Source organism: Cervus canadensis, chromosome 23, assembly GCF_019320065.1.
Source record: "Cervus canadensis isolate Bull #8, Minnesota chromosome 23, ASM1932006v1, whole genome shotgun sequence".
Taxonomy (NCBI): Eukaryota; Metazoa; Chordata; class Mammalia; order Artiodactyla; family Cervidae; genus Cervus; species Cervus canadensis.
The window spans coordinates 31,045,068-31,062,499 of NC_057408.1; positions in this window are offsets into that span (position 1 = coordinate 31,045,068).

The following is a 17,432-nucleotide window of genomic DNA, read 5'->3' on the forward strand; positions in this document are numbered from 1 at the left end:
GGTTAATTTTTTGGTGCCATCATCAAAGCAGTGTTTTAAGGAAGATTAAAATGTAAAAGCTGACATTAAGATCATTTAGGAGGCTGATAAGTTAAGTTAGGTGTGAGGATGAACACTGATAGTGTTTATCCAGCAAGTCCCAGAAACATGGGACTTTCTCTTCCAATCTCCTTCCTAACACTGCATGCCTGACCCCTGGCTCTACTCTTCTCCACCTCTGCAAATCGTATCCACTTTTAAAGTTTCAGAACTTTAATCCTGCATGATATTTATATCACTAGGAGATTTATTGATTTTGTATTTTAATGCAATATTACACATATGTGTGTCTTATTTCTTAAAGTATAATAGTCATAATTGTGATTATGGATAGGGTGCAATTGTTGTTCAGTCGCTCAGTCATTACTGACTCTTTGCAGCCTCATGGAATGCAGCACACCAGGTTTCCCTGTCCATCATCAACTCCCAGAGCTTGCTCAAACTCATATCCATTGCCTTGGTGATACCATCCAAACACCTCATTCTCTGTTGTCCATTTCTTATGCCTTCAATCTTTCTCAGCATCAGGCTTTTTTCAAATGAGTCAGTTTCTCACATCAGGTGGCCAAAGTATTGGAGCTTCAGCTTCAGCATCAGTCCTTCCAATCAAAATTCAGGATTGATTTCCTTAGGATTGACTAGTTTGATCTCCTTTCAGTCCAAGGGACTCTCAAGAATCTTCGCCAACATACAGTTTAAAAGCATCAGCTCTTCGGTGCTCAGTCTTCTTTGGGCTTCCCTGGCGGCTTAGACAGTAAAGAATTTGCCTGCAATGTGGGAGACCTGGGTTCGATCCCTGGGTTGGGAAAATCCCCTGGAGGAGGGTATGCAGTCCATGGGGTCACAAAGAATCAGACACAACTGAATGACTATGCACAGCACAGCCTTCTTTATGGTTCCACTCACACATCCATATTTGTCTACTGGAAGAATCATAGTTTGCCTAGACAAACCTTTGTTGGCAAAGTAAAGACTCTGTTTTTAATATACTTTCTAGGATGGTCATAGTTTTTCTTCCAAGGAGCAAGTGTCTTTTAATTTCGTGGCTGCAGTCACCATCTGCAGTGATTTTGCAGCACAAGAAAATAAAGTTTGCCACTGTTTCCACTGTTTCTCCATCTATTTGCCATGAAGTTATGGGACCAGATTACATGATCCTAGTTTTTTGAACGCTGAGTTTTAAGCCAGCTTTTTCACTCTCCTTTTTCACCTTCATCAAGAGGCTCCTTAGTTCCTGTTCAGTTTCTGGCATAAGGGTGGTGTCAGCTGCATATCTGAGGTTATTAATGTTTCTCCTGGTATAGTACTAAACATTTAATTATTAATAAAATTAATGCTATTTTATTTCATTCATACAATTGCCTTAGCGTTAGCTGCTTTTATTTATTTATTTTTTTAAGAAATTAGTTGAGGTTCAGTAATTATCACAACATACAACATCCATATTTGTCTACTGGAAGAATCATAGTTTGCCTGGACAAACCTTTGTTGGCAAAGTAATGCCTCTGTTTTTAATATGCTGTCTAGTTTGGTCATAGCTTTTCTTCCAAGGAGCTAGTGGTATAAATGGCAAAGCCATAACTTACTCATCAATCTACCAATTGTTATTTATTTCTTTGCTCATGGATTTGTTCTTTTAATTATTCATTCCTTTATGCATATTAATTTTATTAACTGACTAGCAGCCTTGATACCAGTCTTGTTCTTGTATTAGGGATATTTCAGTGAACAATAATACACGAGATTTTTGTCTCTTGGTGCTTATAGGTGAGCAAGAAGTAAATGTAACCTGTATGTTGAACTAGTTATACCATCAAGGTACTTGGAAAGCATAGTTATTGTCTGTCTCCCAGTGTCTTTTTAACTTTATCCTCTTATTCCTGATAAAATGTATATACATTCCAACAATTTAGGGTTGACTTTCAAGTAATAAAATTTCTTCTTTTAGATAACTAAATTTCTTTCCAACTTCATTGAGAAATAATTGACATGTAATTTTGTATATTTAGTATCTAATGTGATGATTTGATATACATATACATTGTGGAATGATTAACAATATCAAGATAATTAACATTCTCATCACCACACATAATTAACTTTTTTTGTTTGTTTTACTTGCTTTGGTTGAACACTTAAGATCTACTCTTAGCAAATTTTTTCAAGTATATAATACTCTATTATTAGCTATAGTACATTAGATGTACTATATATATACATGCTGTATGTATATATATAATGTATATATAATGTACATGCTGTACATTAGAGCCTCAGAACTTACTTGTAACTAAAAATGTGCTCTCTGATTTACTTCTCTCCATTTCTCCCTCCCACAGCTCTTAGCAACCACCATTCTATTCTGTTTCTATGAAATTGACTTAAAAATGTCAATTCTATATGTGAACAGTAACATACTGTCCTTATCTTTTTATGTTTGACTTTCCCTCATTATAATGCCCTCCATGTTGTTACAAATGGCAAGATTTCAGTCTCTTTTAAGACTGAATAATATTCCAGTGCATGTGTGTGTGTCTGTCACGTTGTTTAATCCATTCAACAATTAAAGAACATTTAAGTTGCTTCCATATCTTGGATACCATGAATAATGCTACAATGAATATGGAAGTGTATATCTCTCTTTGAGATACTGATTTTATTTATTTTGAGTGTATACCTAGGAGCCAGATGAGCACACTACATAGAAGATTACCAGCCAATATCTCTGATCAACATAGATACAAAAATCTTCAACAAAATACTAGCAAACTAAGCTCAAGAGCACATTAGGGAGATCCTACAAGATGATTAAGTGAGATTTATTCCTGCAATCCAAAGATAGCTTCAATACATGGAAATGAATACATGTTATACACCACATTAACAGAATAAAGGATAAAAACCATGTGGCTATTTCTGTAGATGTTGAAAAAGCATTTGACCAAATTTAACATCTTTTTTATGATAAAAACTCTCTAAAAATAGGTATTTGAGGACTGTATCTTAATATAATACGGGCTATATATTGACAAATTCACAACTAACATCATGCTCAGTAGTGAAAGTTAAAAGCTTTTCCTTTAAGTTCAAGAATAGGATCAAGATACCCACTCTTACCAACCTCTATTTAATGTAATACTGGAAGTCCTAGCCAGAACAATCAGGCAAGAAAAAAGAGCTACAAGAACTACTACAGTTTTCTGTTTACATACAACATATATACATATAATTAATAAAGCCAGCTATAGTAAGAAACAAAGCCTTACTTTTTTCATTAATTTTATTCATATTGTAGTTCCTTTTTCTTAATCCAAATGTTATAGGCAAGACCTTTGCAATATGAGAAGAGATGCATGACTGCCATTTGCATGTCCCTGTCTTATGGCCTACTCATTTCAGATCTGTTAACTTTGGTATATGCTGATCCTTGTAGGGTCAGAGCTCAGAAAGAAGGAGCAGACAGGTGAGTGATGTCCTTACTTGGCTAATAATGTGAGATAGGTACACTCTCTGTGGCTGGGCAGGTTGGTAAAACTGACATGTTCAAGTGGGCACTTGAGAGACCTGCCATTGCCTTTGTGTGGCTGATTCTCTCTTCTACAGCTGTTTGCTCAAAGCACCTTATTTAGCCTAGGCCATCCATGAGGACCTCCTACTCCTTTCTGTGAAGTCTGTCTTTTCTGGAAGAACTTTAGGGTGGGATTTAAAGGTACACCATCTCCTAAGGTGGATGCTCACAATGCCTCCTTTCTTCAAAGTCTAGGAGCACAGATTGCCCAGAGTACCCAACTACTTATTCCTTTCATGATCAGAATGGGTAACTAGCCCAAATCTCACACTTGACATTCTCTCAGACACAAAGTCAGTATTCTACAGATTCCATATGTAAGCGATATCATATAATATTTGCCTTTTTCTGTTTCAAAGAGAATTATTTGTGGTCTTCTGTTGTCATTTGAGATGATGAGAGAAACATGCCTATCCCTACCTAAGGAAGAGGGTAAGATCCAGAGCTTATCAGCCACCTCCTCATTTAATCTTTCCATTATATAATGTCTTCCCAGCCTCTCAAATTTCATTTGTACACTCGAGTTGAATGATCCTTTGAGGGTACCAAACAGTTTTTTTTGTTTTTTTTTTCCTGCACTCCTTTTACAAGTCCTGTGGATAGCCTTTCCCCTTACTTTAGAATAGAACATTTATTGCCTTAGGGCTTTAGTTTCGGTGTATTATTATGATAGATATACAAACAAGTTCAAGTAGTAATAATCACTATTAAGAAAATTAGATGTAATGTGGGAGAAAGGGATGTGGAGAACAGCATTAAGTTGTCAGGGGAATATCTCAGAAGGAATAATATTTAGCAGAACCCTGACTGACTAGAAGATAGTAAAGCAAAGATCCAGGCAGATAAAGTTTTAAAGGCCCTGACAATAGAATTGTACTCCTAGAATCAAAGAGCAGAAATAAATCATGTAAGGCTGGGGTAAACCTGGAAAGAAAAAAAAAAAAAAAAAGAACTGTGGGACAATAATTCCCAATTCTAGCATGCATCCATGTTAGAAGGATGAATAACATGAGAGATTATTATTAATAATATACCAATTCCTGGGTTCCATCGCAGAGATTCTGACCTAGAGTGATGCTGCTCCCAGGTGGCACTGCTGATCTGCAGGGCTATAAGGTCAGAGAAAAACCAGATAAATGATTTGACGTGTTATTTTAATTAATTGGAAAAAAATTAAGGCAGTAGAGGACCATGATCTAATTTTAAAAATTTAACAATGACTGGCTTCTTTTGAACAAATATGCTAGAGAGATTAGTAGGCAGGTGGAGGGTGAGGAAGGACATTCACAAGGCTACTTGTTTTATTCTAGCAAAGAATGCAAGTGGTTTGTGTGGGTATGGCCGTGATACAGCTGTGGAGAAGTAGTGGAACTAGAAATATATTCTGGACAGTGTGAGCACAGGAATGGATTATGCACTGGTGTAAGTAGAGGAATCCTCTAAAACCTAGACTAGGACTATATCTAATTGCTTATGTTTATTTGTTTCTTTAGGTGTAAACATTACATTTAACACTGCCTTTATCTCAGCATAGTACCTGGCATATGGTTTAGACATAGTGAGCACTCAGTAAGGAAGACTGAATCAAACAAGACAAGTGATTTGTACGTTAATAGTTCATTAAATACCATGTTTGTGGTATTTTAAAATATAAATAAATTAACTTAAATCAGATATAATCCAGAAAATTTTATGTAGCAAACTCAACTGGAATTTGAGAACATTTGGGAAAGGTAAACACAATGGAGTTTGAGAATGGATTAATCTAGGAAATGTTAAAGGTTGGTTTTACCTATTTCTATGGAAAGCACAGCAGTAACAATTTTATTTCACTGGAGAAAGAAAGAAAAAGCTTTGGATAAGCCTGAGGCTTTTGGCCCAGAGCATATAGCACAGTGAACTCAACCTTTGCATCTTTCTCTTTTCCAGCAATACTTATCTTTATACTTCAGGTTAAGGTAAACATCAAGATGAGTGTTAAGACTTAAACCATGAATAAAAGGAAAAAAAAAAAAAAGCAGGGCATACATAGTACATCTAAAAATTTTATGATGAGAGATATGACACAAGATATAGATATCTAAAGAAAGAGATTATGAGTAAAACAATCTCAGATTTTAGGGTCATGTGGCAACTTCATACATTTTTTTCTCAATCTCTTTTGTTTTGTACTTGCCACCCTAATGAGCTCTGCTACAGTGTTATCCTCAGCTACAGAGTTTAGAGGTATTTTTAAATAACTCAGCTATGTAGATTTCTCAGTAAAACATTTTAGTGTTGATCTCATTAAGGAACAATATTTTATTAATATCAAACTCTCAGGAAAGTTATGGAACTTATTTTTTTCAAGTTTGCTTACAAAATGTTAAGTAACTCTCTAAAAGGGATTGAAAATAATGTAATTCTTTAAGGACATCTTAGAAGGGTAACAAAATTCTATCCCATTGTTAATATGTCCTTCTTTTGGAGACTTAAATTTCTAAATTTTATATAGGTAGAATTTATATAGGTAGGATTTATATAGGTAGGGCTATTTACCTCAACATGTATGTCTCAAAATCATGATCTTGAGTAAAAAGGCAGAAGTTGCCCCAAATTACCCAGATTTTCATCTCTAATATTGTAGCACATTAAAAAGCATAAAAAAATGGATAGATATTTATAGATATTTTCTATTGGCCTATAATTTTCCTTTTAAAGGAACAATCAATGTTTATTCTTTCAATTAGATCTTGATCTGGGAAATATTGAGGACAAAATTAAAAGTTGTAAAATTAAAGAACTAATTAATCAACCTAAATCCTATTGTAGGAGTCACTTAGGTATATCCTAAGTGTCTTTGAACTCACCAAAGGCCCAAATAAATGTGGCAAAGCAGAAAGGAAATCAGAGATAATGAAACTGTTGAGTATTATAAAAGAGTGCATATGTGGATCATTAAAAATAATATTTTAAGACCTAAGGAAAGGGGAATTTTTTTTCTAATGAAAGATATCAGGAAGATTTAATGGAGAATGTAAGTGTGTTTGCTCACTTTTTATGCTGTATCCAAAAGAATAGGAGGTAAACAACTAGAAATAACTGAGAACATTCTACCAGAGCTTCCCTGGTGGATCAGATGGTAAAGAATTCACCTGCAGTGTGGGAGACCTGGGTTCAGTCTCTGGGTTGGGACTGGAGAAGGGGAAGGTTACTCACACCAGTAGTCTGGCCTGGAGAATTCCATGGACAGAGAAGCCTGGTGGGCTACACTTCATGAGTCACAAAGAGTCGGACAATGACTGAGCGACTGTCAATTTCACTTCATTCCATGAAGCAGTATCCTACTGAGTGAAGGTGGAAAGGACTTTTGCCTGTTTGGGAGAAAGTGAGCATTCCAGCTTGTTTCTAACAGAGAGTTTGTGGAGGAAAGAAGCTGTAAATAACATAGAAAGATTAGATAATGCCAAATTGTGGATGACCTTGAAAGTTGGCACAAGGATTCTGAACTTTATTTTGTGAAGAGAAGATGGAATTTCTGAGATGCAAATATATAATGGCAAAACTGGCAAAGGAGGAGAAAGGGACCTTTATTCTTCTTTCCCTCCTTTCCTTTCTTTGCATAAAAATGTCTAATGTCACAGTCAACTGAGCTTTGAATCTTGCTTAGAAAGGCAGTTTTCTCTCTTTAAACGTATAGCATGAATTGAGTTTCTTGGGGATGGTTGTGATCCCTGTCTCCGATACAATGTCATAAACCTCTGTCCATAGTTCATCAGGCACTCTGTCTAGCAGATCTAGTCCACTAAATCTATTTCTCACTTCCACTGTATAATCATAAGGGATTTGATTTAGGTCATACCTGAATGCTCTAGTGGTTTTCCCTACTTTTTTCAATTTATGTCTCAATTTGGTAATAAGAAGTTCATGATCTGAGCCGCAGTCAGTGCCCAGTTTTGTTTTTGCTGACTGTATAGAGTTTCTCCATCTTTGGCTGCAAAGAACATAATCAATCTGATTTCAGTATTGACCATCTGGTGATGTCCATGTGTAGAGTCTTCCCTTGTGTTGTTAGAAAAAGGTATATGCTATGACCAGTGTGTTCTCTTGGCAAAATTCTATTAGCAATTTCCCTGCTTCATTCTGTACTCCAAGGCTAAATTTGCCTGTTACTCTAGGTGTTTCTTGACTTCCTACTTTTTCATTCCAGTCCCCTATAATGAAAAAAAATCTGTTTTGGGTATTAGTTCTAAAAGGTCTTGTAGGTCTTCATAGAACTGTTCAACTTCAGCTTCTTCAGCATTACTAGTAGGGGCATAGGCTTGCATTACCATGATATTGAATGGTTTGCCTTGGAAATGAACAGAGATCATTCTGTCGTTTTTGAGATTGCATCCAAGTACTGCATTTTGGACTCTTTTGTTGACTATGATGGCTACTCCATTTCTTCTAAGGGATGCTTGCCCACAGAAATAGATATAATGGTCATCTGGGTTACATTCACCCATTCCAGACCATTTTAGTTCACTGATTCCTAAAATGTTGATGTTCACACTTGCCATCTCTTGTTTGACCACTTCTAATTTGCCTTGCTTCATGGACCTAACATTCCAGGTTCCTATGCAATATTACTCTTTATGGCATCGGACCTTACTTCTATCACCAGTCTCATCCACAACTGGGTGTTGTTTTTGCTTTGGCTTCATCTCTTCATTCTTTCAGGAGTTATTTCTCAACTGATCTCCAGTAGCATATTAGGCACCTACTGACCTGTGGAGTTCATCTTTCAATGTCTTATCTGTTTGCCTTTTCATACTGTTCTTGGGGTTCTCAAGGCAAGAACATTGAAGTGGTTTTCCATTCCCTTCTCCAGTGGACCACATTTTGTCAGAACTCTCCAACATGACCTGTCCGTCTTGGGTGGCCCTACCCAGCATGGCTCATAGTTTTATTGAGTTAGACAAGGTTGTGGTCCATGTGATTAGATTTGTTAGTTTTCTATAACTGTGGATTTCATTCAGTCTGCCTCTGATGGAGAAAGATATGAGGCTTATGGAAGCTTCCTGATGGGAGAGACTTGATTGAGGGGGGAAATGGGTCTTGTTCTGATGGGCAGGGCCATGCTCAGTAAATCATTAATCCCATTTTTTGTTGATGGGTGGAGCTGTGTTCCCTCCTTGTTATTTACCTACAAGAAAGCAAAATGGCTGTCTAAGGAGGCCTTATAAATAGCTGTGATTAGAAAAGAAGTGAAAAGAAAAGGAGAAAAGGAAAGATATACCCATTTGAATTCAGAGTTCCAAAGAATAGCAAGGAAATATAAGAAAGCCTTCCTCAGTGATCAATGCAAAGAAATAGAGGAAAACAATAGAATGGGAAAGACTAGAGATATCTTCAAGAAAATTAGAGATACCAAGGGAACATTTCATGCAAAGATGGGCACAATAAAGGACAGAAATGATATGGACCTAACAGAAGCAGAAGATATTAAGAAGAGGTGGCAAGAATACACAGAAGAACTGTACAAGAAAGATCTTCACGACCCAGATAATCACAATGGTGTGATCACTCACCTAGAGCCGGACATCCTGGAATGTGAAGTCAAGTGGGCCTTAGGAAGCATCACTACGAACAAAGCTAGTGGATGTGATGGATTTCCAGTTGAGCTATTTCAAATCCTGAAAGATGATGCTGTGAAAGTGCTGCACTCAATATGCCAGCAAATCTGGAAAATTTGGCAGTGGCCACAGTACTAGGAAAGGTCAGTTTTCATTCCAATGCTAAAGAAAGGCAATGCCAAAGAATGGTCAAACTACTGCACAATTGCACTCATCTCACATGCTCGTAAAGTAATGCTTAAAATTCTCCAAGCCAGGCTTCAACAGTAAGTGAACCATGAACTTCCAGATGTCCCATCTGGATTTACAAAAGGCAGAGGAACAAGAGGTCAAATTGCTAACACCTGCTGGATCACCAAAAAAGCAAGAGTTCCAAGAAAACATCTATTTCTGCTTTACTGACTATCCCAAAGCCTTTGTGTGGATCACAATAAACTGGAGAATTCTGAAGGAGATGAGAATACCAGACCCACCTGACCTGCCTCTTGAGAAATCTGTATGCAGGTCAGGAAGCAAAAGTTAGAACTGGACATTGAACAGCAGTCTGGTTCCATATAGGAAAATGAGTATGTCAAGGCTGTATACTGTCACCCTGCTTTTATAACTTATATACAGAGTACATCATGAGAAATGCTGGGCTGGATGAAGTAGAAGCTGGAATCATGATTGCCAGGAGAAATATCAAAAACCTCAGATATGCAGATAACACCACCCTTATGACAGAAAGTGAAGAACTAAAGAGCCATTTGATGAAAGTGAAAGAGGAGAGTGAATAAGTTGACTTAAAGCTCAACATTCAGAAAACTAAGATCATGATATCCGGTCCCATCACTTCATGGCAAACAAATGGCGAAACATTGGAAACAGTGGCAGAGTTTATTTTTGGGGGCTCCAAAATCACTGCAGATAGTGACTAAAGTTATGAAATTAAAAGACACTTTCTCCTTAGAAGGAAAGTTATGACCAACCTAGACAACATGTTGAAAAGTAGAGACATTACTTTGCCAAGAAAGGTCCATCTAGTCAAGGTTTTTCCAGTAGTCATATATGGATGTGAGAGTTGGACTATAAAACTACTGGTTTTTCCAGTAGTCACATATGGATGTAAGAGTTGTACTATAAAGAAAGCTGAGTGCCAAAGAATTGATGCTTTTGAACTGTGTTGTTGGAGAAGACTCTTGAGTGTCCCTTGGACTTCAAGGAGATCTGACCAGTCCATCCTAAGTGAAATAAGGCCTGAATATTCATTGGGAGGACTGATGATGAAGCTGAAACTCCAATACTTTGTCCACCTGATGGGAAGAGCTCACTCAGTTGAAAGTACCCTGATGCAGGGAGAGATTGAAGGCAGGAGGAAAAGGGGATGACAGAGGATAAGATGTTTGGATAGCATCACCATCACCGACTCAATGGACAGGAGTTTGAGTAAACTCCAGGGGTTGGTGATGGGCATGGATGCCTGGCGTGCTGTAGTCCATGGGGTCATAAAGAGTCAGACATGACTGAGCGACTGAACTGAACTGAACTGAACTGATGATTTGAGTTGATTTCTAGAGGTTCTCCAATAACAAAGAAAATACCAAATTTGATGAACAAAAAAGGTCATTAATGACCGCTGTGCTGACACTAAAAATAAGATTATTTGATAATACTCTCATTTGAGAGCTAATCTACTTTAAAGTGCGTAAACTGTTACCCCCTTTCAAATTGCATTCAGTTCAGGCTATCTCCTTATTAATAGCACCCTATTTCTTATCTCTATCAGACTGATCCAAACTTATGACTCCAAACTTTGTTGGCTTCTTCTTGTGACAGGAAAAGGAACTTTGACCCTGGGATGCCAAATTTTGGAGAATGTCATTCAGTTCATCTTGAGAAACCACAACACATCATCATTTTTTTTTTCACTGAAATCAGTTTATGGAGAAATGTTTCTATCCACTCATCTTTTAGCTATTCAGGTTTGAACATGTGAAGTTTTCAATTATGATTCATACCAGGAGTGGGATTTTTTTAACATCCCCAAGCCCCTTAAATTGGTTTCCTTCTCACCCTCTCCCATCACCTCCTTTCCTATTGAGATTAAGGAATGTATAAAATACAACCTGTTAGTGCCAGGAGGGATTACTACTATATATTATCACTCACAGCTCATTAACCTCGAAGCCCTGCTAACTAAGAAAATCCTCTCTAATGAGGTTTCCCTTGACTGCACTAAAGAACAAAAGGTCTAAAAGTTTTCCCTATTACCAATGTTCCTCAAATTATTGCACTGTAATTAAAATGTAACTTTAAGGCCAAAGAAGAAGAAGAAAAAAAAGCTTAAATTTGATTTAAACTGTAAAAAAGACCTTTAGAAAACTTCTGCTTTGTCCTTTAGTGCAACTAAGCCATAGGAAACCATTCAATTTGGGAGAGATGATTTTTCTTAGTCAACCTGGACTGTCCCAGGATGGGGGGACACGTGTGTACCTGTGGCTGATTCATGTCGATGTCTGGCGAAAACCATCACAATATGTAAAGAAATTAGACTCCAATTAAAATTAATTATTATTTTTTTAAAGAGGTAAGCATGGATCCATATCATTCAGACTGAAATACTTTTGTAATATAGAAAGTAAAAGTATATTTCTCACCTCAGTGATCTAAACAGACTTTCTTTTGGTAAAGCAATCCCCTAGATAACACAAGTCTACTCTTCTTGACAGTGAGCCACCTAGAAACCAGAATTGAGATTAGCAAATTGATGGGTCCTTTAGAGCCCTAGAGTCAGGGTTATCTGTATGGTTGCATCACTAGAATCCTAAGGATTAGAGATGTGGGTAAAACAAACAGAAGGAGCTGTATTCCCAGGAGAAATTTATAATCTGGTGAAGTAGCTAGAATTAAGTATCCTCACCTCTGAGCTTTGAGTTTTTAAATGCCCAAAATGCAAATAATAATTACCTCTTTTAGCTTCCCTGGAAGCCTGATTTATGTGTGTAGTGTATCCTCAGAGGAACAGACTAAAGAGTTAGGGACTCGGTCTGGAAAATGAAGGCTGAGAGGAGAATAAAACTACTGCTTCTAAGATAGTGAAGGGACCAGCTTGAGGGAATACAACCTTGACCACTGAATCCTAGAAGACTAATTAATAAGCCAAGACTCTTGAAACTCAAGCAATTTAATTTTAAAACATTAAAGATAAGTCTTACTCCACAAAGGAAGAGTAAATACATGACACTCATTAAGCAAAAATACTTGCAATTTGAAAAGAGAGCGAAAACATCCAAATTTGAACCAAATTCTCATAACAAAGTTCTAATGGATGCTAAAATATTTAGGACACATCCCCAGTCTTAGCATTCAGGTCAAAAAAAGAAACCAATGACCCATCCTATAGTGAAGCAGGAAACTTCTGGGTTATAAATATCACTGCATATATTCATGGTTTCCTTGTAACTGCAGAAATTGCCTGTTAAGAGATAATGCTAAAGCAATGCAATGAGAGATGTCTTCACTGTCTGCTCATGAGGGGGAAAAGGTAAAAATGAAATAAACAGAAGCCATGCTAAACTCTAATCACTTATACCACTGGCTTTGTACACACAGCTGCTTGAATTAAAAGTTTTTTCAAAGTACAAAAAAATAATGAAAATTGAAAGACAAACATTCCTCCTGTCAAAGAGTTTGCAATTTGTTGCATTTTGTTAAAAAGATGGACTGTAATCCCAAAACATCCATTCAAGTCCTAGCGTTAGTGCTAATTTATACTAATACAAGAAACTGATTTGTCCACACTGGGTTTAAATATATTTACGCTATCTAAGAGATAAAAATACCCATCTTCTCTATCACCAGATAATCTTATAAACTACATATAATTAAATGTAAATATATTCATAATAAAATATAATTTTAAATAAAAACTCAGTTGATGTAAAACTGAGAAATTTTAACAAACAATACTAAAACTAAATATAATAAACACTATGGAAGTGCTTTGAAAAATAAAACACATTCTACAAGCACTATACAAATGCAAAATATATCTGTTAGTAACACTGCTAACATATTTCAGAAATTTTCCCTTTGTTCTACTTAAGGAGATTTTTTTTTTAAAGACAAAAGAACATGGAGCCACAACTACATCAAGCACAAAGACTTTATGTGCTATTCCTACACTGAAAAACTTAAGCAAATGTTTATAACAATTTCAGCCTTGGAATTCTAGAAATCCTGAATACCTGAAGCCTACCATAGGTAAACCTAAGGTTTATGAGAAGAGTCCAATCAACTCTTTAGTTAGAATGAACAGAATATGTCAGCCATAATATAGTCAGAGCTGGCATTTTGCCATCGAGCCCTAGTGCATGATGTAAACAATAGGGATTTGATAGAATGGGGCTCCTCCATCAGGAATGGAAACTGCCTTCACCAAACCCAGGACTGTATTAGGTACCTAGAGTGATTCTCTAAAGGTTATCATGGACCTTGTTTCAGAGCTGCTTTTAATTTTCTATGGAAACAACCCACTGTCCCAAAATGATTAGAATCCAATATAAGAAGCTGTGCAATTAAGTGCTAGTTTTGTAAGACAAATTTTAATGAGTTAGAAAGGAAGAAATTATGAGAAATTATAGGGTGGCAGAGAGAGCTAGGTAACCTCCAAATATTTATATTTCCCATTCCTTTTTTTCCTTTGCCTAGTGAGTTGTAGCAGGAGGCAGATGCCCTGCTGGAGTATCCCCCAGCCCTCTTACATGTAGGGAAAACCATGTGGCTAGGAGTGGAATGCAGGCAAGCGTTCTTTCCAGTCTCACACCTACCACTGACTGGTGTTTATCACAGAACCCAAAATCAATAGGAGAAGGTGGAATTAAGAGGTATAAGAACCTGGGCCTCTGGTTCACAGCTCAGAGGAAATCCACTTGCAGACCCAGAGCACGTACACCAGTCTCCTGCCTACATCTTTTATCATGTTAAGCTAGCATATACTTAGGAGAAGGCAATGGCAACCCACTCCGGTACTCTCGCCTGGAAAACCCCATGGATGGAGGAGCCTGGTAGGCTGCAGTCCATGGGGTCACTAAGAGTTGGACATGACTGAGTGACTTTACTTTCACTTTTCCTTTCATGCATTGGAGAAGGAAATGGCAACCCACTCCAGTGTTCTTGCCTGAAGAATCCCAGGGACGGGGGAGCCTGGTGGGCTGCCATCTATGGAGTCACACAGAGTCGGATACAACTGAAGCGACTTAGCAGCAGCATATATTTGGAGGTCTATTTGTTTAGTAACTAGATTCCCCAACTATTTCATCAGTTGTTAAACACAAAATAAATTGGATATAATTGTTCATTAGATAGAATTCTAAAAAGAATGTATTGCAGAGTTAATTTTCACAGAGCAACAAAATATGAGCCAATTTACCAAAATTGATAGCTTGAGGGAACTATTTCTTCCATAAAATGAAGGTATAGGAATTAAAATGATTCACAAAAAGTAAGAAACAGAGGTCCAACTCAGAATTTAATCATTTTTGACAACCTTCTGAGTAGAGTGTAAAGTAGAAAATTCTCAGTCAGCACAATGGCTCTTGTCCCAAGGACCAGCCAAGCGTTCCTCTGAAGCCTGTCTCCTGTACCTTCTGAGATACTCATAAGTACTGTACCTTCTGAGATGCTCATAAGTACTAGAGAGAGGAGTAAGACTGATGCAAAATGAAGAGTTTAGGGCAAGATCCAAGGCAGACAGCACAGAATTTCCTGGCCTTGAGACATGCAGAAAAAGACCAAAAGAAGAAAAGGGAAAAGCACAAAATCTGAATGATATAGTATACAATTTAAGGGGCAAATGGTGGGGATGTAGCTTTTATTTTAGAAACAGTTTTCCTAAATTGAGTGCTGCTTTCCCTGAGGAATAACACTGAAAGGGAATAATGATGGTAGGTTTAATCCCTTTTAGGGCAGGGCCCAAAAAGTACTTTATGTCTGCATGTGTCTGGGTCGCATCTGCAGAAAGATCTAATCCCAAGCTCACTGATCTGGTTGCTAGGGAGATTCTTTTCTTTGCAGACTATGATTCAAGGCTTCAGTTCATTGCTGGCTATTGGCTAAAGGTTGCCCTTAGTTCCTTCCCATGTGGGCCTCTATAAGATGATAGCTGGCTTTATCAATGCCAGCAAGATAGCAAGTCTGCCAGCAGGATGGAAGCCCTAGTCTTATATAGCTGAATCACAATATGATGTATCACAATATGATAATATCACAGTCACATATGATTCATCTATGTGAATCATATCACATGTGATGCAGCATCACATCACTTTTACCACCTTCTATTCATTAGAAGCAAGTCACCAGGTGTAGCCCACACTCAAGGGTGGAGAATTGCATAGGACATGAATACCCTGACTCAGGGATCATATTAGGAGCCACCTCTGACAAACAGCATAATAATACAATAAAATCACAATGACAATACCATATTGCTCTTTCTAAAATTCACGGAAAAGCAGAAAAACAGTTACTGCATATAAGTTATTCCATCACTGTCAGCCAACTGGAAGGTGAGAGCATCTTGTGACATGTAAGGGGAAAGAATGTTGTCAAGACTACTAGAAGAAGATATTTAAACTTAGTGTTTAGCTCAGCATAAGTATGTGACAGAAATCTCACAAAAATTAGTTAACTAGAATTTCCTAAGCCCATAAAGGGAAGTTAAATAGGGAAAATCTGTATTCCCTGTTTTTTTTTTTCTTCTTCTAAATTTTGTTCAAGTATAGCTGATTTACAACAATGTTAATTTGTGCTGTACAGAAAATTGACTCATATATAGATATTCTTTTTCATATTATTTTCTGTTATGGCTTATCATGGGATATTGAATATAGTTCCTTGTACTAATCAGTAGGACCTTGCTGTTTATCCATTCTATACATACTTGTTGTGTCTGCTAATCCCAAACTCCCAATCCATCCCTCCTCCACTTGACCCCTTGGCAACCACAAACCTATTCTCTATGTCTGTGATTCTGTTTCGTGGGTAAATTCATTTGTGTCTTATTTTAGATTCCACATGTAGATGGATAGTCCACACTTCATGTGTGAACTTCAAGTTCTTTTTACTCTGCTGTAGTTTTCCCTATGACTTTCTTGGTTATGTTTCTGAAATGAGTCTGTGAGCTTCTCCAATTCCTTCTCATGTCTAAGTTTGTCTTATATCTTTTTATATTATTATAAAATTTTTACTCAAGATTATATTTATTGTGTTTTGTACCTGAACTAAAAAATTGCTGATTTGGTTTACCATTTCATACTGGTTTTTCTAATCCTTATCTGTTCCCAAATGTCTGAGAGTCATTTTGCTGACTATAATCAGAAAGGAAAAACTGAGAATAATTCCAGGCACAAGAAACAACAGTAGACAATGCATGGGTGATGGAATGAGTGAATAACTGAGAGGTAACTCACCTAGCTTGAAATGAATAAGATGAAAATATGGTGAAATGATTTGTATTACTCTATAATATCTTCACATCATGATGACATATTGTGGTGATTTGATTTAGCTTAGAATAGTTGGGCTGACTTGCTTGTTCTCATGCTTAGACACTCATATATGTCTAACTCTTTGTAACCCCATGGACTGTATCCTGCCAGATCCCTCTGTCCAGGGAATTTTCCAGGCAAGAATATTGGAGTGGGTTGCTGTTTCCTACTCCAGGTGATTTTCCTAACCCAGGGATTGAAACCTTGTCTCTTGTGTCTTCTATATTCGCAGATGGATTCTTTACCGCTGCACCACCTGGGAAGCAATTGCTCTCACTTGTTTTTCTTGATTTTGTTCAGAGGCTGGAAGTACATTACAACATTCTTTCATAAGTGGTTAATATGCAAACTCATTGCACTACTTTCTTTGTGCTAAAAATGTCACCTTGATATTGTCTGGGTCCTACTTTCCAAGGTGTTTGGCAACCTGCCCTTTTAAAATGGCTTGACACAGTGTGAGCTGAAAATTCCAAAGTGATTTTGGTGGCCATTTGCTATCTGGATATCCCATGAATATCTTTGCCAATAGAAAAATTCTTTCAGGAAGTGAAGGTTAGAACTTTAATACTGTTGGAAATAAGATAATTTTAAAGATCAAAGAATGATAAATCAGGAAAACTTTCAGGAAGCAACCTACTTATGGAAATGAACTAAAAGGAAGACATATTTATGCCAGTGGATAAAATATGCTACCCAAAA